The 24,051-nt window shown below is 44.3% G+C and overlaps 1 long non-coding RNA gene across 2 annotated transcripts in view; it reads left to right on the forward strand.

Annotated features, from left to right (window-relative positions):
- The window catches only part of LOC144673355 (uncharacterized), a 64,179-nt gene extending 40,754 nt beyond the window's left edge, over positions 1–23,425 (forward strand). For both annotated transcript variants that reach the window (XR_013574291.1, XR_013574292.1), the window contains exon 3: positions 23,091–23,425. This is a non-coding gene — a long non-coding RNA (uncharacterized LOC144673355). The remainder of the gene's footprint in view (positions 1–23,090) is intronic.
- Positions 23,426–24,051: the final 626 nt, after the last annotated feature.

Here is a 24,051-nt window from a genome sequence, read left to right on the forward strand (position 1 = left end):
TGGGCAGTATCCAGACTGGGGATGACAAGTGGCAAGTAACACTCACATCACACAAGTGTCAGGCTATAACCATCTCCAACAAGAGAGAATCCAACCATTACCCCTTGATGTTCAATGGGATTACCATCACTGAATCCCCCATTATCAACATCCTGGGGGTTACCATTAACCAGAAACTGAACTGGACTGTGGCTACAAGAGCAGGTCAGAGGCTAGGAAAAGTGCGACGAGTAACCCACCCGCTGACTCTCCAAAGCCTGTCCACCATCTACAAGGCACAAGTCAGTAGTATGATGGAATACTCCCCACTTGCGTGGATGCGTGTAGCTCCCATTCAAGAAGCTTGACCATTCAGGACAAAGCCAGCCGCTTGATTTGCATCACATCCACAAACATTCACTCCTCCACCACCGATGCACAGTAGCAGCAGTGTGTACCATCTACAAGATGCACTGCTGGAATTCACCAAGGCTCCTTCAACAGCACATTCCAAATCCATGACCGCTACCATCTAGAAGAACAAAGGCAGCAGATATGTGGCAAGACCACCACCTAGAAGTCCCCCACCAAGCCACTCGCCATCCTGACTTGGAAATATATCGCCGTTCCTTCAGTGTCGCTGTGTCAAAACCCGAGAACTCCCTCCCGAACAGCACTGCAGCGGTTCAAGAAGACAGCTCACCACACCTTCTCAAGGGCAACTACGGATGGGCAATTAATGCTGGCCCAGCCAGGGAAGCTCACACCCCATGAATCTCACACTCCATCTTTCACAAGGGGTTTTCCAATCTCCACCCTCAAAGGACCCATTTTGGAATGTTTTTTCCAAATGTCACTTTCTCTCGGATGACTTCCACAAGGTTCCACCTCCAGGTCTTTGAACTCCCTTTCTGTTCCCTGGATCATCACATGCATCAAAGCTTCGCCTTCCACACAATCTCTCAGATACTCGGCCGTGCAAACGAACACCACTTCTTCACATGCCCACAGTAAAGAGCTACAGACCTCCAAGAACCGTTAATATATTATATTTATAGGCTGGGTTGTAACCCATGTCAATCACCTATTCAAATAGCTCTGATCAATGACGAAAGGACAGGTACCCAACATGCCGCACCACCTCCTACTCGCCTTGTCCATCACTTTGTCTGAGGTCATCTTAGAGTGGAGACAGGGAATTCATAACACCCAATTAAACACAGACCAGGACATGATACAGTTAACCCAAAACCTGGCTACCATGCTGGAAAGTTATGCAGGACCTATCAACAAACTGATTAACATAGGGTAAAATATTTCAGACAAAGCGAACAGAAATGATGTTTGCAACACATATGGATTCTGGGCACTGGAGCAAGCCCGAGAGAATTTAAGACAGATTAATGAATGGGTTGTTTATTTATGGATAACTAATGAATATTCATTTAATCTTTCATGGCATAAGGATCATAACTTGACCGGTTGCTAGCTCAGCGGTTTAACAAGTGTATATAGAATGAATGTTGAATGTATAGTGAATATGCAAATCGGCTTTGTATTAGTAGTACCTTTCATACCTATGTCAACACCCGGCAGGACATTATATAGAGTGGAAAATATTGGGGTTATACGGAGAGATTACTATATTAAGTACTATGATATTCCGCCATATGCAGTGGACATGAAAGGGAATATAGTTAGCACTACATTAGAATAGCGTAGTATAGAGGCCACCGCAGTAGTATGTGCACACCCAATATAAGAGACGGAGAAAGCGAAGTGTGGATTTAAAGCAGCAACAAATTGTACAATGGAAACTAGATGGGCTGCAAAAGAACTGGCCCATGTTGCATATACAGGGAATTGGAGATATTGTATCACCACGTGGCAGGAAAGAATCCAGTACAGGAGTAACCGGATATGTCCCATCCACAATTATTCGGTGTGCCTACACCCACAAGTGCCGGCAGGTGTGGGGAAGGTGGAACTGGTTGAAATATACAAGAGAGGAACAACTACTATTCAGGTCGTGGAAAACCTTAAAGGTAACCTTACATAGTATTTGAACCATTCCTCCAATGAAATTCCCTGATGACCAGAGCACCTAACCATGATTCGGAGACAGGCTCAGCAGACATACAGAACCTACTGTACATTGCAGCAATAGGTTAGAGCCTTAACAGAGGATATGGAGCAAATAGATTCCTCCATATGGTGGTGGTGGATTGGAGGCACAAATGTACAGATACACCCGTTGACTCGGATTATCTCCCATGCCCTGGCTGTGATTCCGTTGATATTCATTGGACCCGAAGGTCGCAAAAGAGGTGGCACTGGGGAAATTTCAGTAGGTGGAGAAGAAATCTAGTAAGACAGAGGCATGAATTGAAGCTCCAGATGAAACAGATCGTCTGACGGTACCCTTTACAACCCAAAGCTGGATGACTGACCAGCATCAATGGGCGGTGTTGCGTAAAGGGATGGACAGTACAATGGTAGTTGGGTACATTGGGCTAGGCCAAGGCCCAAAAGGGAGGACTGTTAGGGGGGAATATAGGGGTACATTAAGAACTTATTGAAAGGGAATGGACTAATTAAAATAATCAAGCATCCAGTCTCTGCAAGTATAGTTAAAGGCCAGGCTGGATAGAGAGGAATCAGAACCTTGCACACCCTGTGAGCCTGTGACCATCAGCAAGGCCAGGCCGAACAGAGAGGACTGCAAGTATAATAGATTGGGTGTCTTAGGGGTCAGACCGGACCCTTAGGTTGAAAAACAACTAAGGTTGGGTCTGTTTATAGCAGATTGGGAAAGAACAGATGATCCTAGATAAGTTAGGAGGGAAGGTCTCCGCCGGGGGTGAAAGTAGGGACAGATGATGCCGGTGCTTTGGTACCTTTGTTACTAGAGAGATGTCTGTTTAATATAAATCTATATGTTGACAAGATCGGAATCTGGAAACTGTTCTTGTAGGTGTTCAGTAATGTATAAATATGTAGTAGTTTAGCAGAGTACTGTCTCAAGCTGCATTGAGATGGTGTTCTCCTTGCAATTGCTCAAATAAACGATCGTGACCTGTACCTGAGACTCCTGTGACCCGTTTGTCAAAGTGACCACAACAGTTTCAATAAAATCAGGTCTCAATTTTCTAAATTCAAATGAATACAGGTCCAGCCTGTCAAACTTGTTCTTGGTATGCTAACTCAGCTCACTCTCCGACCTCCGCCATTCCAGGAATCAATGTGAACATTCTCTGAACTGCTTCTAATGTATTTACATCATTTCTTAAATAAGAAAACCAAAGCTGCACTCTGTACTCTAGATGTGGTCCCACCATAAGACCATAAGACGTAGGAGTAGAATATCCATCGAGTCTGCTCTGCCATTCAATGAGATCATGGCTGATCTGATAATCCTCAACTCCACTTTCCTGCCTTTTCCCCATAACCCTTGATTCCCATACTGATTAAAAATCTTCCTATCTCAGCCTTGAATATAACGGCCCAGCCTCTATAGCCCTCTGCAGTAAAGAATTCCACACATTGACTACCCTCTGAGAGAAGAAATTCCTCCTCTTCTCTGCCTTAAATGGGCGACAGCTTACTCTGAGTTTATGCCCTCTGGTCTGGACTCTGCCACAAGTGGAAACAACCTCTCAGTATCTCCCCTGTCAAGCCCCCTAAGAATCTTATATGTTTCAATAAGGTTGCTTCTCATTCTCCTAAACTCCAATGAGTACCAGCCTAACCTACTCAACCTCTCCTCATAAGAAAATCCCTCCATCACCGGGATCAAGCTAATGAAACTTCCCTGGACTGCCTGCAACGCCAGGATACATTTCCTTGGTTAAGGGGACCGAAACTGTTCACAGTGTTCCGTGTGTGGTCTAACTAGTGCCTTGTATAGTTTTAGCAGGACTTCCCTATTTTTATAACGCATTCCCTTCGAAATAAAGGCCAACATTCAATTTGCCTTACCTATTGCCTGCTGAAATTGTACGCTAGCTTTTTGGAATTCATGCACGAAGACCCCCAAATTCCTCTGTGCTGCAGCTTTCTTCAGTCTTTCTTTGTTTAAATAATATTCAGCTCCTCTATTCTTCATGCCAAAGTGCAGACCCTCACACTTTCCCACATTTTATTCAATCTGCCACGTCTTTACCCACTCACATAACTCACAGTAGACTCTTTGTGTCATCCACACAACTTGCCTTCCTGTGTATTTTTGTGCCATCCGCAAAGTTGGAGATAGTACATTCACTTCCCTCATCTAAGCCATTAATATATATTGTAAATAATTGTGGCCTCAGCATTGATCCCTGTGGCACTCCACTTGTTACAGGTTGCCATCCTGAAAATGCCCCCTGTATGCCAACTCTCTGTCTCCTATTACTTAGCTAGTCCTCGATCCATGCTAATATACTACCCCAACACCACGGTCTCCTATCTTATTAAGTAGCCTTATGTGCAATACCTTATCGAACACCTTTTAGAAATCCAAATATTTTACATCTATTGGTTCCTCTTTATATATCCTGCTTGTTGCCTCTTCAAATAATTCTAATAAACTTGTCAGGCATGATTTCCCCTTCATGAAGCCATGCTGATTCTGCTTGATTAGATTATGTATTTCTAAATGCTCTACTATTACATCCTTTATAATAGATGCCAACATTTTCCCAATAACAGATGTTAAGCTAACTGGTCTATAGTTACCTGTTTTTGTTTCCCTCCCTTTCTGAATAAGGGTGTTACATTGGCAGTTTCCAATCCTCTGGGACTTTTCCAGAATCTAATGACTCTAGAAACATTACTACCAGTGCACCTACTATCTCCGCAACTATTTCCTTTCATATCCTAGTAGCAACACATCCCTGCTTTTATATTCCATTCCCCTTGCAATAAACCACAACATTCCATTTGCCTTCCTAACCATTTGCTGTACCTTTGTACTAGCTTTTCCTGTTTCATGCATCAGGACAACAAGATCCCTCTATGCCTCAGAGTTCTGCAACCTCCCTCCATTCGAAAAATATACAGCTTTTGTATTCTTGCTACCAATTTGAGAAAGTTCACACTTTCCTACATTTACCCCCATCTGACAAATCTTCCCGCCTCACTTAACCAAATCTGTGTCCCTTTGAAGACTCCTTATGTCATTTTCACAACTTACTTTCCTACCTATCCTTCTGTCATCAGCTAATTTAGTAACCATATATTCGGTAATTTCATCCAAGTCATTGTTATAAATTGCAAATAGTTGAGGCCCTAGCACTGATCCCTGTGGCGCACCACTGGTCACATCTTGCCAACCCAAAAAGAGCCATTTGCCCCTACTCTCTGCTTCCTGTTATCTAACCGCTCCTCTATCCATGATTATGAAAATATTATGAAGTAACTCCAGCTCCAAGGCAAATATAACCTAACGTGGCATGACAGGGGTCTCTCTATGCAGGTAAAAAATACTCCAATACATCATCAGTATAGATCTAGAGTAGACAAGGCTGCTGTTAACAGAATGCAAGAAGGAAAAAACACGCAAAGAATGACTATGGTCAACAGAACATAACCAAGAAGACGATGCCCCAGTGGCTTTGGAGATCACGGACCATTCTTAACAATCAAGTTTGTGTATGCTAATTGAGCTTAATAAATTCATGCTGTTAATTGAAATATTCAGTGTTCAGACCCAGTGGGTTCATCAGTGGTCGTTGACCAATTGGTGGTCTGCACGGGAGTGCTGCTTTGTGCTGCTGTAGAGTGCTTAAGTTGGAGTTTGGTGATTGAGGGAGTTCAGTTTCGTGAGGAGGGAACGAGGTGATCCTTTGATTGCCATGAGTATGGTCAGGCAAGCATATATTTTATATATATTTCGCTGATTTTTTTATAAGATCCTATTTTGTGGTTTATCGTTTGTAAGAGCTATATTTTGTAACAACGAGGAGCAGCGAAGAAGGGCCCTAAAGTAATTCATATTATTTGATATTAATTATCTTCCAAAGATTTAATTTAATTTAAAGGAGAGCTGAAAGCCATGGAGTGCCCCTCTTGCTCCATGTGGAAGCCGGGAACATTTCCTGTGCCCAGGTCGAGCATGTGTGCGGGAAGTGCCTCCAGTTGCAGCTCCTAGAAGCCTGGGATTCGCAGCTGGAACGGTGGCTGGGGGCACTGCGGAGCATCTGTGAAGCAGAGGGTATCGGAGATAGCACGTATAGCGAGGTGGTCACACCACAGGCTAAGAGTCCACAGGCAGGAAGCGAATGGGTGACCACCAGGCAGAACAAGAGGACTAGGCAGGCAGTGCAGGACTCTCATTTGGCTATTCGCCTGCAAAACAGATATACTGCTTTGGGTACTGCTGAGGAGAATGGCAGCTCTGTGAAAAGCAGCAACAGCCAAATTTGTAGCATCACGATTCGCTCTGTTGCACAGGGGAGGAGGAAAAGGTATGGGAATGCAATAGTTATATGGTATTCAATTGCAAGGGGAATAGATAGGCGTTTCTGTGGATGGAAACACGACGCCAAGATGTTTCTTGCCTCGCTGGTGCTAGGCTCAAGGATGTCTCAGAGCGGCTATAGGACATTCTGAACGCGGAGAGTGAACAGCCAGTGGTCGTGTACAAATGACGTAGGTAAAAAAGGGATGAGGTCCTAAAAGCAGAATATAGGCAGTTAGGAAGTAAATTGAATAGTAAGACCTCAAAGGTCGTGATCACAGGATTACTACCAGTGGCACGTGCTAGTCAGAGTAAAATAGTAGGATCCGTTGGATGAATATGTGGCTGAACAGATGGTGTGAGGGTGAGGGTTTCAGATTCCTGGGACATTGGGACTGGTTCTGGGGAGGTGGGACCAGTACAAATTGGATGGCTTATACGTGGGCAAGACCAGGACTGATGTTCTAGAGGCAATATTTGCTAGAATGGTGGGGGTGGGGTGGGGGGGGAAGTTAAAATAATATGGCAGGGGGATGGGGACCTATGAAAGGAGTCAGAGGAAGGGGAATCAAGGACTAGAACAAAAGACAGAAACGGGAATAAGAAAAGTGAAAGGCAGACAAATCAAGGGGAAGAATCAAACAGGTCCTCAGTGAAAAATAATGGGAACGGGACAAATAATGTTAAAAAGACAAGCCTTAAAGCCTTGTGCCTTAACACGAGGGGTTTTCACAATAAAGTGGATCAATTAACTGCACAAATAGATGTTAACAGGTATGATATATTCGGTATTACGGAGGCATGGCTGCAGGGTGACCAGGGATGGGATCTGAACATCCAAGGGTTTTCAGTATTTCGGAAGGACAGACAAAATGTAAAGGGTGGTGGAGTTGTATTGCTGGTTAAAGAGGAAATTAACACAATAGTGAGGAAAGATATTAGCTCCGATGATGTGGAATCTGTATGGGTAGAGCTGAGAAACACTAAGGGGCAAAAAACTTTAGTAGGTGTTGTATCTAGACCCCCAAACTGTAATGTGATGTTGGGAATGGCAGTAAACAGGAAATTAGAGATGCGTTCACTGAAGGAACATCTGTAATTATGGCTGACCTTAACCTGCATATTGTTTGGACAAATCAAATTAGTAACAATCCCGTAGAGGAGTAAATCCTGGAGTGTATATGGGATGGTGTTCTGGACCGATACATTGAGGAACCAACTGGAGAACAGGTCATCCTTGACTGGGTATTTTGTAATGCGAAAGGAATAATTGGCAATCTAGTTCTGCTAGGCCCATTGTGGATGAGCGACCAGAATATGGTAGAATTCTTCATCAAGATGGAGAGTGGCGTGGTTGATTCTGAGACTAGGGGCCTGAATCCTAATAAGGGAAATTACAATGATATGAGGCACGAGTTGGCAATGATGATCTGCGAAACGTTACATAAAGGGATGACGGTGGATAGGCAAACACAAACATTCAAAGAGCTCATGGGTGAACTGTAACAATTGTTTATTCCTGTCTGGTGCAAAAGTAAAACAGGAAAGGTGTCCAAACCATGGCTTACAAGGGAAATTAAAGATAGTATCAGATCCCAGGAAGAGGCATACAAATTGGCCAGAAAAAACAACAGACCTGAAGATTGGGAACACTTTCGAATTCAGCAAAGGAGGACCAAGAGATTGATTAAGAAGTGGAAAATGGAGTGTGAAAGTAAGCTTGCGGGGAACATAAAAACTGACTGTAAACGTTGCAATAGGTATGTGGAGAGAAAAAGATTAATGAAGACAAATGTAGGTCCGTTACAGTCAGAAACAGGGGAATTTATATTGGGGAACAATGAAATGGCTGACCAACTAAATACAGACTTTGGTTCTGCCTTCATAAAGGAGGACACAAATAACGTACCTGAAATGTTGGGGAACACCGGATTTACTGAGAGGGAGGAACTGAAGGAGATCATTATTAGTAGGGAAATTGTGTTGGGGAAATTGATGGGATTGAAGGCTGATAAATCCCCAGGGCCTGATAATGTACACCCCAGAGTGTTTAAGGAAGTAGCCCTCGAAATAATGGATGCATTGGTGGTAACCCTCCGAGATTCTGTAGGCTCTGGAGCAATTTTTACAGATTGAAGGGTACTGATGTAACCCCACTATTTAAAAAGGGAGGCAGAGAGAAAACAGGGAATTATAGACCAGTCAGCCTGACGTCGGTAATCGGGAAAATTCTAGAGTCCATTATAAAATATTTAATAGCTGAGAACTTGGAAAACAGTGGCAGAATCAGACAGAGTCAGCATGGATTTACGAAAGGGAAATCATGCTTGACAAATCTACTGTCATTTTTCGAGGATGAAACTGGTAGAGTTGATGAGGGGGAGCCAGTGGATGTGGTTTATTTGGACATTCAGAAGGCTTTCGACAAAGCCCCAAATAAGAGATTAGCATTTAAAATTAAAGCACATGGGATTGGAGGTAGTGTATTGAGATGGATAGAGAACTGTTTGGCAGACAGAAAACAAAGGGTAGGAATAAATGGGTCTTTTTCCAAATAGCAGGTTGTGACTAGTGGCGTATCGCAGGGATCGGTGCAGGGGCCCCAGCTATTCACAATATATTTTAATGATTTAGATGAGGGAACTAAGTGTAATATCTCCAAATTTGCAGATGACACAAAGCTGGGTGGGAGGGTGAGCTGTGAGGAGGATGCAGAGATGCTTCAGTGTGATTTGGACAAGCTGAGTGAGTGAGAAAATGCATGGCAAATGCAGTAAAATATGGATAAATGTGAGGTTATCCACTTTATTAGCAAAAACAGGAAGGCAGATTATTTTCTGATTGGCTATAAATTGAGAGAGGGGAATGTGCAACGAGACATGGGTGTCGGCTGAACGTAAGCATGCAGGTGCAGCAGCCGGTAAAGAAGGCAAATGGTATGTTGGCCTTCATAGCGAGAGGATTCGTGTACAGGAGCAGGGATGTCTTGCTGCAATTATACAGGACCTTGGTGAGACCACACCTGGAATATTGTTTGTAGTTTTATTTTCATTTTCTGAGGAAGGATGTACTTGCTATAGAGGGTGTGCAGCGAAGATTTACCAGACTGATTCCTGGGATGGTGGGATTGACAAATGAGGAGAGGTTGAGTCAATTCGGATTACATTCGCTGGAGTTCAGAAGAATGAGGGGATCTCATACAAACCTATATAATTCTAACAGGACTGGATAGGGTGGATTCAGGAAGGATGTTCCCGATGGAGGGGGAGTCCAGAGCCAGGGTTCACAGTCTGAGGATACGGGGTGGACCATTTAGGACTGAGATGAGGAGGATTTTCTTCACCCAGAGAGTGGTGAGCCTGTGGAATTCGTGACCGCAGAAAGAAGTTGAGGCCAAAACATTTTATGTTTTAAAGAAGGATTTAGATGTAGCTCTTTGGGCGAAGGAGATCAAAGGATATGGGGGGAAAGCAGGAGCAGGCCATTGAGTTGGATGATCAGCCGTGATCATAATGAATGGTGGAGTAGGCTCGAAGGGTCGAATGGCCTACTCCTGCTCCTATTTTCTATATTTTCTTCTTTGGTCGTTCACCTTACCTGGTCTGGCAGACAAATGGCTACATGTAATTCCAGACCCACAGCAAATGCCCCAGAAAGACAATCAGTTTTATGAAACTACCTCTTTTCTTTTTTTAAAATGGAATGAAACTGGATGGGCCAGCTGGGACCGGAAACGACAGCGGCACAATCAGCTATGTCGACCATGCAAAGTCCTCTTTAATAACATGGAGGGCTAGTGCCAAACTTCAGGGCACTGTTCTGACATAGTCATACTCACGATATCATACCTTACCATGTCGCAGATGGCAGCATCATAACCCCTGGATATGTGCTATCCCACAGTCAAGGCAGTCCCAGGAGAGATGGTGACACAGTGGTATACAGCAGGCAGGGAATTGCCCTCAACATCGACTCTGGATCCCGTGAAGTCTCATGGCATCAGGTCAAATATGGGCAAGGAAACTCCCTGCTGATTACCACGTACCGTCCCAGCTCATGAAGGCGCATTGATTCATGTTGAACACCACTTGGAATAAGCACTGAGGGTGGCAAGGGCATAGATCGTGCTCTGAATGGGGGACTTCAATGTTAATCACCAGGAGTGGCTCGGAGGTCCCACTACTGATGCAGCTGGCCGAATCATAAAGGACATGGATGCTAGACTGGGTCTGTCGCAGATGGTGAGGGAGCCAACAAGAGGGAAAACATATTTGATCTCATACTCACCTATCTAGCTGTCGCCCATCTGTCCCTGACAGTATCAGTAGGAGTAACCACTGCTGAATCCTTGCAGAGAGAAATTCCGCCTTCACATTGAGGATACCCTCCATCGTGTTGCTTGGCACTACCACCATGCTAAATGGGATAGATTTCGAACAGATCTCGCAACTCAAGACTGGACATCCACGAGGCGCTGTGGGTCATCAGCAGCAGCGGAATTGTACTCGAACACAATCTGTAACCTCATGGCTCGGCATCCTCCACTCTACCATTACCATCAAGCCAAGGAATCAACCTTGGTTCAATGAAGACTGCAGGAGGGTATGCCAAGAGCAGCTCCGGGCATATCTAAAAATGAGGTATGAACCTGGTGAAGATGCAACACAGGACTACTTGTGTGCCAAACATCACAAGCAGCAAGCAATAGAGAGAACTAAGCGATTCCACAACAAGCTCTGCAGTCCTGCACACCCAGTCGTGAATGGAGGTGGACAATTAAACAACTCACTGGAGGAGGAGGTTCCATTACTATTCCCATCCTCAAAGATGGGTGAGCCCAGCACATCATTGTAAAAGATAAGGCTGAAGCATTTGCTACAATCTTCAGCGAGAAGTTTCAATTGTATGAACCTTCTTGGCCTCCTCCAGAGACCCCCAGCATCGCAGATGCATGTCTTCAGTTAATCCTATTCACTCCACATGATATCAAGAAACTGCTGAAGGCACTGGATACTGCAAAGGCTATGGGTTCTGACAATATTCCAGCAATAACACTGAATACTTGCGCTCTAGGACTTGCCACACCCCTAGCCAAGCTGTTCCAGTATAGCTACATCACTGCCATCTACACAGCAATGTGGAAAATTGCCCAGGCATGTCCTGCACATGAAAAGCAGGACAAACCCAACCCAGCCAATTACCACCACATCAATCTCCTCTCGATTATCAGTAAAGTAATGGAAGGGGTCACCAACAGTGCTATCAAGCGGCACTTGGTTAGCAATAACCTGCTCACTGACACTCAGTTTGAGTTCTACCAAGGTCACTTAGCTGCTGACTTCATTGCAGCCTTTGTTCCAACATAGAAAGAAGAGCTAAACTCCAGAGGTGAGGTGAGTGTGACTGCCCTTTGCCATCAAAGCAGCATTTGAGCAAGTGTGGCATCAAGGAGCCCTGGCAAAATTGGAGTTAATCGGAATCAGGGGGAAACTCCCCAGCAGTTAGAGTCATACCCAATACAAAGAAGGATGGTTGCGGGTGTTGGAGGCCAGTCATCTCAGCTCCAGGACATCACTGAAGGAGTTCCTCAGGGTAGTGTCCTAGGCCCAACCATCTTCAGCTGCTTCATCAATGACCTTCCATCCATCATACGGTCAGGAGTTGGGGTGTTTGCTGATTACACAATGTTCAGCCATTCGTGACTCTTTACATACTGAAGTAGTCCGTGTCCACATGCAGAAAGATCTGGGCAATATCCAGGCTTGGGCGGACAAGTAGCAAGTAACATTTGCACAACACAAGTGTCAGGCAATGCCTAGCTCCAACAGGAGAGAATCTATCCATCGCCCGTTAACATTAAATGGCATTTTCATTGCTGAATTCCATTATCAACATCCTGGGGGCTACCATTGACCAGAAACTGACCTGGACTAGCCATATAAATACTGTGGCTACAAGAGCAGGTCCAAAACTATGAATCCTGCGGCAAGTAGCTCACCTTCCGACTCCCTAAAGCCTGTCCACCATCTACAAGGCATAAGTCAGGAATGTAATGGAAAACTCCCCATTTACCTGGATGAGTACAGCTCCAAAAACACTTAAGAAGATTGACACCATTCAGGGTAAAGCAGGCTGCTTGATTAACACACCATCCACAAACATTCACTCCCTCTGCCACCGACGCACTGTTGCAGCAGTGTGTACGTCGACATGTACAAGATGCATAACAAAAACAGAATTACCTGGAAAAACTCAGCAGGTCTGGCAGCATCGGTGGAGAAGAAAAGAGTTGCCGTTTCGAGTCCAACATGACCCTTCAACAGAACTGTTGGAGTTCTGTTGAAGGGTCATGTTGGACTCGAAACGTCAACTCTTTTCTTCTCCACCGATGCTGCCAGACCTGCTGAGTTTTTCCAGGTAATTCTGTTTTTGTTTTGGATTTCCAGCATCCGCAGTAGCTTTTTGTTTTTGTACAAGATGCATTGCAGGAACTAAGCAAGCCTCCTTAGGCAGCACCTTCCAAGCCCACGACCTCTGCCATCTAGAAGGAGAAGGGCAGCAGACACATGTGAAAGCATCACCTGGAAGTTCTCCTCCAAGCCACTCACCAACCTGACTTGGAAATATATCACCATTCCTTCACTGTCGCTGGGTCAAAATCCTGGGGCTCCTTCCCTAACAGCACTGGGTGTGTACCTCCACCACATGGCGTCCAGCGGTTCAAGAACGCAGTTCACCACCATCTTCTCACGAGCAATTAGGGTTGGGTAACAAATGCTGGCCTAGCCAGCGACTCCCACATCCCACGGATCAGTAAGAAAACAGGAAACTTGTTTATTTTCTGGTTATTCAATCACTTGTCCTCCACTGTTACTGACCTTAAATCATTCTGTTGTGGCAACTATTTTTGATGTCAACTTGCTTCATATAGCGCAATTCAGAACCAACGAAATAATGCAACATACATCAACTTTTGCACATTAACAGCAAATCCTAAAGTGTACACTTTTTTGAATGTTTTTCAGTCCATTGTGGGGTTGTACTTGGAGCTGGTGTACTTGGTCCCCGCCTTTGCCCCTTCCGACATGGCGTGCTTGGCCAGATCCCTGGGCAGCAGCAGGCGTATGGCGGTCTGCATCTCCCGGGAGCTGATGGTCCTGCGCTTGTTGTAAAGGGCCAGACGGGAAACATCACCCACGATGCGCTCGAAAATATCGTTCACGAACGAGTTCATGATGCTCATGTTCTTGGAGGCGATGCCGGTGTCGGGGTGAACCTGCTTCATCACTTTGCAGGTGTAGATGGAATAAATCTCCTTCCTCGAACTTCGCCGTTTCTCCCGCCCTTTGCTGACGGTTTCTTTAAGGCTTCCTTGTCTCCCATCTTGGGGACTTGTTTCTTCTCATCAACCAACTTCAAGAAACAAAACGTCAAATTGACAAATGACTCAAATTAAAATGATAGCCCCTTAAAGGGGCACTGTAGCGAGAGACAAAATCTCAAAGGAAACTTACATCTCAAATTGAAATTTCGTTTTCGGAGCGAATGATGCACGGCAGTTCCCCACGGTGCCCACCGATCATGGAAGGTTTCAAGTTTGGCAGTGGACACCGCTTGCTCCCTCTCCAAAGATACCCGCGGAAGCGGGGCAGACAGTCGTCCGACCGCCGCTTGGACTTGTTAATACTTCCTACCAAATTATGAATATTAACCGGGTATCTTCTCGTTAATTGTTCTTAATCGTGGCCAAGGAACACATAAACAAACAATGGGATTGAATGAAGTCAATTTGGAGAAACTGTATTTGATCCAATCTAAGATTAAGAATACACAAAAATTATAGTATGAAATAGCTCAGAATGAGGCCATTCGGCCCATAGCGCCGGAGAACTTTAAAGACAGTCCTCACTTCTTGGACCGTTTTTAATGGGGTTTTCTTTCATTCAGCACTGATGTTCTTTCATTAAAGGGACCAAAGCTTTACACAGTGCTTCAGGTGTGGTATCACTGAGATCCAATATATTTCAGAGAGACTTCGCATTGCACTATTCTCAACAGAAGAACAACAAACCAGGAGCGCAGCAAATTGGAGTTGCCTTTGCTGAAGCAGATTTTTTGTACAAAAACTGAGAGTGATCTTATCAGTTCCTGAGCTCTCCAATTTTTTGTTCTCCATCATTACTTTGCAGAAATCGTTTTGTTGGGGCAATAAGGCCCAAATGTGAGTCATGTTTGATTTCGTAATGCAATTCAGAACCAGCTAAATATTCAGCATATATCAAAGTTTATGCATAAATGAAAGAATCCTAATGATTATGCATTTGTCACATCATTGTGTATATTAATGTGAAAAATTCGAACTATTTTTTCTCAAACATATAATAAAATCATGGGATTTAATTAAGTCAATTTTGAAAATGTGGATTTGATCCGATCCAAATATACGAATACCTAACAGCACATAATATGATCTAATTGGTCCATTGTGACTGTAAACCTTCAAAGGCACTCAGATCGTTTTCAATGGGGAATTCTTTCCTGCAGCACTGCGATTCTATCAGCAGGTGGCAGGTTACAGGTTACTACTCCAATGACTTTACCAATACGACACCGCCTCCCTGATAATAATTGCACGTCTTTCCTTTTCCCCAGAAGGTAAAATAACACCTCAAAAGGCCGAGTAACTCTAAAGATATTCTCTGCTCCTGTCATTTGAAATACCTTTACGGTACTTTTGAGTGAGGTGCTGTAATCATTAACACTATTAAATTTATGGGTCTAGACTTTACGCCATGTTTCACTAGTGTTTGTTGTCAGCAGTAAGTTCCAGCTGTACTAAAGAGCAATGGAATCTCTGTCCGCACCCATCTCCAACTCCCCTCTGCTTCTCCCCATCTCCTACTGTCAGTCCTCCATGGATCTTCACCCTCTCACATGCGGGCCAATCCCATGTTCTAACAATTTGTTTCATCTTCAGACTGCGCTGCTTTTCATTTCCGAGTGTAAAGTCAACGGTACCTGTTGAAAAAATTATAAGAATTCCCTGAGAATTGCAATGAACTTTATCTCGGAACTGAAGGTGTTCGGCTGGCAGAATCCAAAACCGGTTTGAATCTGGAAGTGCTGAGTGTGAAAATGGCTTCCAGGGAGCAGGTCCAGAGTATGACCGAGGAGGCAATTTGTTCAGTTTATGGTAAGTTCTTCACGGATCCGGTTAAAATAGCTTGTGGACACAACTTCTGCCGCCCTTATATCAAACAGTCTTCGAGAAGGAAAGTAAACTGTTGTCCCGAATGGGGACAGGAACTTCCGGAAAGAAACGTCAAGATAAATCGGGCCTTATCGAATCTGGACGACAAATCTCGAAAATTAAAAGTGAATCCGAAAGAGAAGGAAAGTAAACTACGCTGTGAGGAACATCAGGAAGAACTGGAGCTGTTTTGTGAAACTGACAACAAATTGATCTGTGTGATTTGTGTCGGTTCACGGGAACACAGAGGCCACCGCTTCCTGCCCATTGAAGAAGCTGCCGAAATCAATAACGTAAAATTGATTTTTATGAAAAAAAATCATTTCAGTTTCATTGTCATTTCATTTGATTATGTGATGTTCTCTCCCAACCCCAGGATCAGCTGAAATCTTCCTTAGATTCTCTCACACAGAAGAAATTGGCGGTTCTAGAAACGGAACAGAAACAGAAACGGAAGATTTCCGAAGTTAGGCTAAGGACTCCCTGTGCTGATTTTTTGGGATCTCGGTTAGTTTTGTTCCCTTTATCGCGGGACATTAATTATGTTTCACATTTCATTTGGTAGGAACAGTCGAGCAGTCTACAGACCCACATCACATCCGAGTTCACTGAAATGCACCAGATTCTCACTGAGAAAGAGCAGCGTTTACTCAGAGATCTCAGGAAAGAAGAGGAAAGGATTCTAGAAACAATGGAGAAAAACTTTCGAGAGATTCAAGAGAATTTAAATTCTATTGAGGAGAAGCTCTCAAACTTTCAGAAACAGATGGAGCAAAAAGACGAGTTGATATTTCTGAAGGTGAGGGTCATTTCAATGACACAGTCACAAAATAACTGATGATAATTTAGAAATAAATCTAGCATTTGGTGAAAATTAGAAGCAAACCGATTTATTTGCCTATTCGGGGCGGTACTGCTGCTGTTGCCGAACTAAGCGTCTTCCACGCTGTCTGCAAAACCCCATGAATATTTGTAACCTCTCTGGCGTGCGTTGTCATGTTTTGACGCTTCGTTTGTAAATGTATTCCTTGTTGCGTAAGTTTCATTTTCTCTCCGAACTCAGATCACGTTTTACATTTTTTACATTTTTTCCTCATCAAAGGCACATCCAATCCTCTTTAGAAAATTACTGCAGGCACTATTTCCTGTTGCTCGTTCCATTCCAGTCATTGTTAAAAAAGAAATTTCCTCATTCTTCAGTTTTGCCGATTGCCTTAAGGATTTATGTATATGATCTCCATGTCTCTCTGCTACGGAAATCCCTTTAGCGTAGTCTAACTTCACACTTTTAAGAATGCAAGACATTGGAGGAGGAAAAGGCCATTCGGCCCCTCGAAACTGCTCCGCCATTCGATAATATCATGGCAGATCTAATTGATGCTTTAACTCCACTTTCCTACCTGTCCATCATAACCCTTAACTCCCTTGCCTATCAAAAATGGTTCTCACCCAGGCCTTTAATGTAATCAACGACCCCGCCTTCAAGGCTCTCTGGGAAAACTAATTCCAAGTGTCAATGACCCTCCCTGAGAAGGAATTCCTCCTCACCTCCGCCTTTAATGGGAGACGTCTTATTTTCAACCTGTGTCCCATAGTTCTAGACTCCCCCACGAAGGAGAACATCCCCTCAGCATCGACCCTGTCGAGCCCCCTCGTTATCCTATGTGTCCATATAAGATCACTACGCATTACGTGCATACATAAAAAGTAAGACAATGATTAGGCCATTCAGCCCTTCGAGCCTGCTCCGCCATTCAGTTTATTCTGTCCCTCAGGACTGATTCCAAGAATTTGCCCGCTGCCGAGCTCAGACTGACTGGATTGAATTAGTCGGTCTATCCATCGCTCCCTTTTTAAACAAAGCTACATGATTAATATACCTCAATCTCCTGGCACTACACCTGTATCCAGTGAGGATTAGAAAATGATGGTCCGACCTTCGACAGTTTCCTTCCTGGCTTTTATTAACAGCCATGGGGAAAATTTCAAACGGCTCTGGTCATTTATCCACTTTCAAGGATGATAATCTCCTTAATGCTTCCTCTCTCCCGATGTTTATCACATCCAACACTTCACACTCCTCCTCCTTAACTACAATGTCTGCATTGATCCCCTCTTTTGAGAAGACAAACGCAAAGTATTCAATGAGAACCATACCCAAATCCTCCGCCTCCACACACAGGTCACCTTTTTTGATCTTATATGGGCTCTACTCTTTCCTTAGCTGTCCTCTTACTTTTAATGTATCAATAAAACATCCTTGAATTCTTGATTTTGCTTGCTAATATTCTTTCATGCTCAGTTAGCTTTCCTAATTTCCTTTTTTATTTCACCACTCCCCTTTCTATCCTCCCGGCTTTCTGTGGCAATTAGGTTTTGGTGTCTGACATAAGCTTTCCTTTTCTGCCTTATCTTTCTCCGTAAGCTTCTTGATATCCAGTGGGCTCTAGATTAGGCCATCCACGTTTTTTCTTTGTGGGAACAAGTTTACTATGAACCTGTTGAATCTCCCCTTTGAATGCCTCCCGCTGCTCTGACACAGATTTACCTTCAGTAGCTGTTTCCAGTCCACTTTTCCTAAATCGACCCTCAGCTTAATAAGTTTGCCCTTGCCCCAGTTTAAGATCTTTAACTCAAGTTTTATCATTGTTCTTTTCTATAATTCAGTTAAAACTAATTGAATCATGATCATTACCACCAAAATTGCCACACCCCTTCCTTTTTTTGTCATCCTCTCTACCTCGTCTGAAAGCCCTGTTACCAGGAATGTTGAGCTGCCATCCCTGGCCCTTTTAAGCTGTGTTATGTAATAGCTGTGATATCATACTGCCACATTTCTATCTATGCCCGCAGCTCATCTACTTTATTTGTTATTCTCTTTGCATTGAAGCATATACCCCTGAGCACTGCCAAACTCTCTCATTTTATTTTATACCCTTGTTTCATCTGTTTTCTAGAATCACTGATTTTCTGTCTTCCATTACCAATTCTGATTTTTGCCCATCTGAGTCTACCCTCAGGTTCCCACGCCCCTGCCAAACTAGTGTAAACCCTCCCCAACAGCACCAGCAAAACTCCCAGAAAGGAAATTGGTCCCAGCCCCGTTGAGGTGCAAACCATCTGGTTTGTACAGATCCCACCTCCTTCAGAACCAGCACCAATGCCCCACGAATCTGAATCCCTCCCTCCTACACTTTCTCTCCAGCCACGAATACATTTGCACTAACATCCTATTTCAATGCTCACTTTAAGTATCTCTGCAGCTCCGAGGAAATGTCCTTAACCTTGGTATCGGGAATATAACATAACCTTCGGAGCTCACGCTCGCGGCTGCACAAAACAAAGCTATCCCCATAAATACATTGTCCCCTACTAATACTGTATCCATGTTTCCTTCCACCACTTGAATGCCCCTCTGTGCTAAAGTTTTGTTGTCAGTTTACTCATTCTCCCTGCAACTTCTTCTCTCTTTGTGTTTGATTTCTTTCAGGGTGAAACTTTTCGGAAAAGAAAGTAGGACATGTTTTGTACAGATGGATAATATAACTCAGAAAATGATTATGGTCACTTTCTAACTTCAGCTGTTTAATATTGATAGGATTAGCGATGAGGCTCACTTACTCTCAGCAACAGATGCTGCCCTGCCTATCGGAAAGTTCAAAGGCCCTTTACAGTGGAGCGTGGAGAGAAATGATAGACTCTATAAACACCGGTAAGTTTTTTTACATTTCTTTTTGCTGATTTCTAAATCCAAATGAGGAGGGTGCAAACCGATTCCCAGAGTCCAGATTAAACCATCGCTAAACTCTGTGGGCTTTGCGTTAGTTAAGAGGAAACCTGGGTGATTTCAGTTGAATTATTTAAGATCCGAAATTACAGAGAGAAAATAACCATCGATAAATGTAAAAGGGTTAATGCAGCGATAATGTCAAACTTAGAAAAGTGAGGGTGGAAAGGCCGCCGGCAGTGAACGAGGTGGAGTAATTTATTTGGTCGGGCAGGCAGTGAGCCAGTGCCCCCACTGCTTGTCCCGTTAATATGATCAGTGGCCCAAACCATTTTCAGGGTTGGGCTTCAGTAAAATATTGGTGACGAGTTGTTCACGGATTTGAAATGTGCAAGTGTGTTCGATGATCCATGAGGGGGGAGATGGGAGGTGGGAGGCAGGAAACCTGACAACTTGTCCCTGGATGCAAGTCAGTAGAAGCTCTTTACAGTGGAGCTGGTGGGGATGGGAAGAGGGAGGGGGCGTGTGAAGCGGGATGTCAATGCAGTGGAATGCGGGTGTGGAAATGCGAGGAGCGACCAGCAGCAGGCAGGACAATTCATGCACCTCCTGGACAAATTGTTAGAAAAGAGAACAAAAACATAGCGCTTTTCACGGCATGACATGTCAAACCGCTTCACGGAGAATGATTGTTTTCAAATTCTGTTTCAATGTAGGAAACGCAACAACATTTTGTGTAAAGCAAACGCCCAGGACCAATCGTCTCATAATGACCAGATAATATGATTTCATGGTGTTGCTCGTCAAGTAACTATTGGTCATCACTCACTTCGACCAAGTCTCTCACCTACTTCCTCTGATCTGATTTGAGTTATTTAATTCACTGTTTCAATTCAGATCTTCATCGCAGATCAATAGTCCGACTGGATAAAATTCGGTTCAATTTTTTATTTTTATTTTTATCTTCAATCCCCTGCTGTTTTATTCCATATATAATGCCTATACCTGATAATCACTTAGAAGTCAAGATGCCGGTCAAAGCACAACGGACCGCCAATCTCCTCTACTACATTGTTTAAGGTCCCTGCCCCTAATAGAGTAGAGTTTAGCTAAATTTACAGCTGTACGCTACAAGGTAAAGCCACTTGAGCAGTGCTCATTGCCTATCTTTGACGCTTTTTATCCTGCGTTTTACCACTGCTCTTTTCAAGGGTTGGAATCGTGCTCCCATTACATCTCCTAAACTCTGGATTCTACGGGCATTAGGACTGTGCTGTTTTGCTGAGAAATACACTGGGGGAAAAACAGGACACGGACAGGATCGAAAACAGATTGTAAATCAATGCTATCCTGTTCTACGCTTCGCCCGATATTCATTTCCATTGTTTTCAAGAGGGCAGAATGTCCGTATCAGAGAACAATCGGCAAATACGATTGCAGCGGTTTTGCATCCCCTCCTATTTCTAATGTTAGCTCTATTATTCCCTGGCTGCGGTGACTCTGCACTTCCACTTAATCTCTTTAGATTAAGCTAACTTGTTCCAACCTGAATTTCTATAAGGCACGTCACCGCGCTGCTGGCGTTGAGCTTTATACTGCTACTACATTGGGTTCAAGGCAGTAATTAAACTTCTTCTGAGCTGATTTCCAGTTGCCTTTGGGGTTTAAGTGTGATCTCCGTATTTGCTCCTTTTTTTAGTGAAATTTATTTTCCACTGGACCCGCCACCTAGTCCACTGATACCCCCTTCCCACTAAACTGCTGCCCCTTCAATTTACCTTCGACTCTTCTTCCGCAGGCGAACACTTCTGAAGTTTGTGCCCATTTTCCAGAAACTGCTTGTTTGAACCACATCAGTTAGATTTTCGTCCCCGCAGCAGCCTCAAAAATCACAGAAGCACAGTATCTTTCCAGTGCAGAAGGAGGCCACTCGGCCCATTGAGTCTGCACTGGCTCTCTGAAAGAGCATTCTACCTAGTCCCACTCACCTGCCTTATCTCCCAAACTCTTTTCAGATAACAATCTCTTTTGAATACCTCGATTGAACCTGCTTCCACCATCCTCTCAGGAAGTTCGTTCCAGACGCCAACGACACTCTGGGTGAAGAAAGAAAATTTCTCACATCACTTTTACTCCTTTTGCCAATTATTTTGGATCTGTGACCTCGAATTCTTGATGCTCTCTTCAGTGGGAACAGTTTCTCACTGTTTACCCTGTCCTAACCCCTCGGGATCTTGAACACATCTATCAAGTCTCCTGTCAGTCTTCATTTTCCCAAGGAAAACAGATCCAACCTCTCCAATCTATCCTCATAGCTACAGTTGTTTATCCCTGGAATCAATCTTGTGAATCTCCTCTGTACTCTGTCCAATGCCTTCATATCCTTTCTCAAGTATGGCACCTAGAACTGGACACAGTATTCCAAATAGCCCTAATAAGTGCCACGGATGACATGCTCCATTAGGCGAGAATAATACATACTCTCTCCTCATCTCCCTGATCCTCCCTACAAATATTAATACGGTCAACACCACCATACTTCTCCAATGTCTCTCCTCAATTATCCTACTCAGTGGGACTGGTTTTATTTGCTTCTACCATTGCCCGTTCGATAAACGCCAGTCTGTTTCCAACCATGCTTTCTCTTCTCACGATCTTCTCTTATGATCCACATGCTGCCACTTGTTAAACTGATCCACAGGCCTCGGGTCAGTTGTCAGGCGTAGACCAATGACACCCAGTTCTACCGCTGCACTACCTCCCTTGAATCCTAAACCAGCAGTGTTTTGTCAGCTATGAAAGCCCTTACAATTAAATGTTGATGCCCTATCAGCACTCCTCTTTGGAAATTATCTCCATTTCTGTACCTTCGCCATTATCTCCAACCCCTCCTTGTCTACTGTCTCAGACTAAACCAGACCCTTGCTGTTCTGTTCAATCTGGAATCGAACTGCTGGTTGTGATCAGGCTAACAGTGTCTGTGACATTGTCTCCGGGTCATGGCTTTTCCTGTCTTTCCCATTTCCTCTGCTGAAGTTTTTAAATTTAGTTTCCCTTGTTTTCTTTTTTGATCTCTCTCCTTTTCCGCTGCAATACCGCTCATTGTTTCTTCTTTTTTTGCCATGCTGCCCTTCTCTTTTTTATATTGGTGCCTTCCGCCTCTCTTCACTGCGATAACGCTGATTCGTGGTTTGAGGATCAGGCCTCCAGAGAAAGATTGTAGGATGAAATTAGCCTGATTGGAAACACAAAATGGATAATAAATCAGTGGCTCATTTTACATTGCGCTAGCCCTCTCCCGATTCTCTCCACCCTCTCCTTCTGACTCCAACACGCAGCATTCTTTCCCACTCTCGCCAGCTACTCTCCCTCTCACTCCTTACGCACTCTCCTTTCCCCTGCATACATTTCGGCTCACTGTGCAAAGTCTCCACGCACCATCCCAGCCCCTCTCTCCTCCCAATCCCCGTGACCCCACCCCCGCCCGCTGAGTGATCTAATCTCTACTCTACCGTCCCAACCCCGCGATAGCCCAACCTGCTGCCAGTGATTCTCATATTATCTCAGTACCGCGACTTAAACCCTCGTATGGCAGCCGATTCCAGGAATACAATTCGAATGCGCTCTTCAACGGGGAATATGTTCACAAAAATACACAGATAATCACTGACTCTGTTATTTTAACTTTCCCCCAGCTCCGGCCTCTTTGACTCTGGATCCGAACACAGCGAATCCCTGGCTCATCCTGTCTGAGGACCGGACCAGGGTGAGACTCGGAGACAAATGGCAGCGGCTCCCTGACACCCCGGAGAGGTTTGATTACTGGAACTTTGTACTGGGATCAGAGGGATTCATATCAGGGAGACATTACTGGGAGGTGAAAATGGGGAACATGATTGATTGGGGTCTGGGAGTCGCCTGACAATCGCTGGAGAGAAAAGGGGAAATCAGCCCGACACCGAAAACCGGATACTGGACAGTGGGGCTGATTCCTGGAAAAGGATTTTCCTCTTCACGGACCTCCCTCGTTGCAAGTGCCAAATCCTGGAAGATCGGAGTTTACCTGGACTATGAGGGTGGACAATGCGAACAACATGTCCCATCTCAACACTTTCACACACAGTTTCACTGAGAGAATCTTTCCCATCTTCAGTCGGGAAAAACTCCGTACCTTTGACAATCTGCGGGATTAAAGGTCACTAACGGGTCCATCCTATAACGTCGCACCGTCTCCCTGCCTCCTGCCAGCTGCAAACTGATGGGTGTCCGTCTCAGTCGCAGGTGGAGAGAGAAGCCAGGTTAACATTCTGGGTATAAACCCTGTCTGGAAACTGTGAACTGAAAGATCAGAGAGGATCTCTGTAGGGCTGGGGGAAAGAAGGAGGGGGAGAGAAGAAACAAATAGAAGCTCAATTGTAGAGAGGAACTTACTGGGTGGAATGAGCTGTGAACGGTAGGAACCTGGTGACCTTCCTGCCTGAAATGTTGCTCCACAGCGTGGGACATCACTGTGCTTCAGGTGAATCAATGCTGCCAATCGCTTTTATTGAACTAGGGAATAGAAGTAGGCCTCGTTTTTTGTTAACAAAGCAATCTGATGCTTGAGTAAAGCCCAGGAACATAAACTAAGCTTTTTTATGTTGCTCAAGATTCTGG

Source organism: Cetorhinus maximus, unplaced genomic scaffold (assembly GCF_964194155.1).
Source record: "Cetorhinus maximus unplaced genomic scaffold, sCetMax3.hap1.1 HAP1_SCAFFOLD_350, whole genome shotgun sequence".
NCBI classification, from domain to species: domain Eukaryota; kingdom Metazoa; phylum Chordata; class Chondrichthyes; order Lamniformes; family Cetorhinidae; genus Cetorhinus; species Cetorhinus maximus.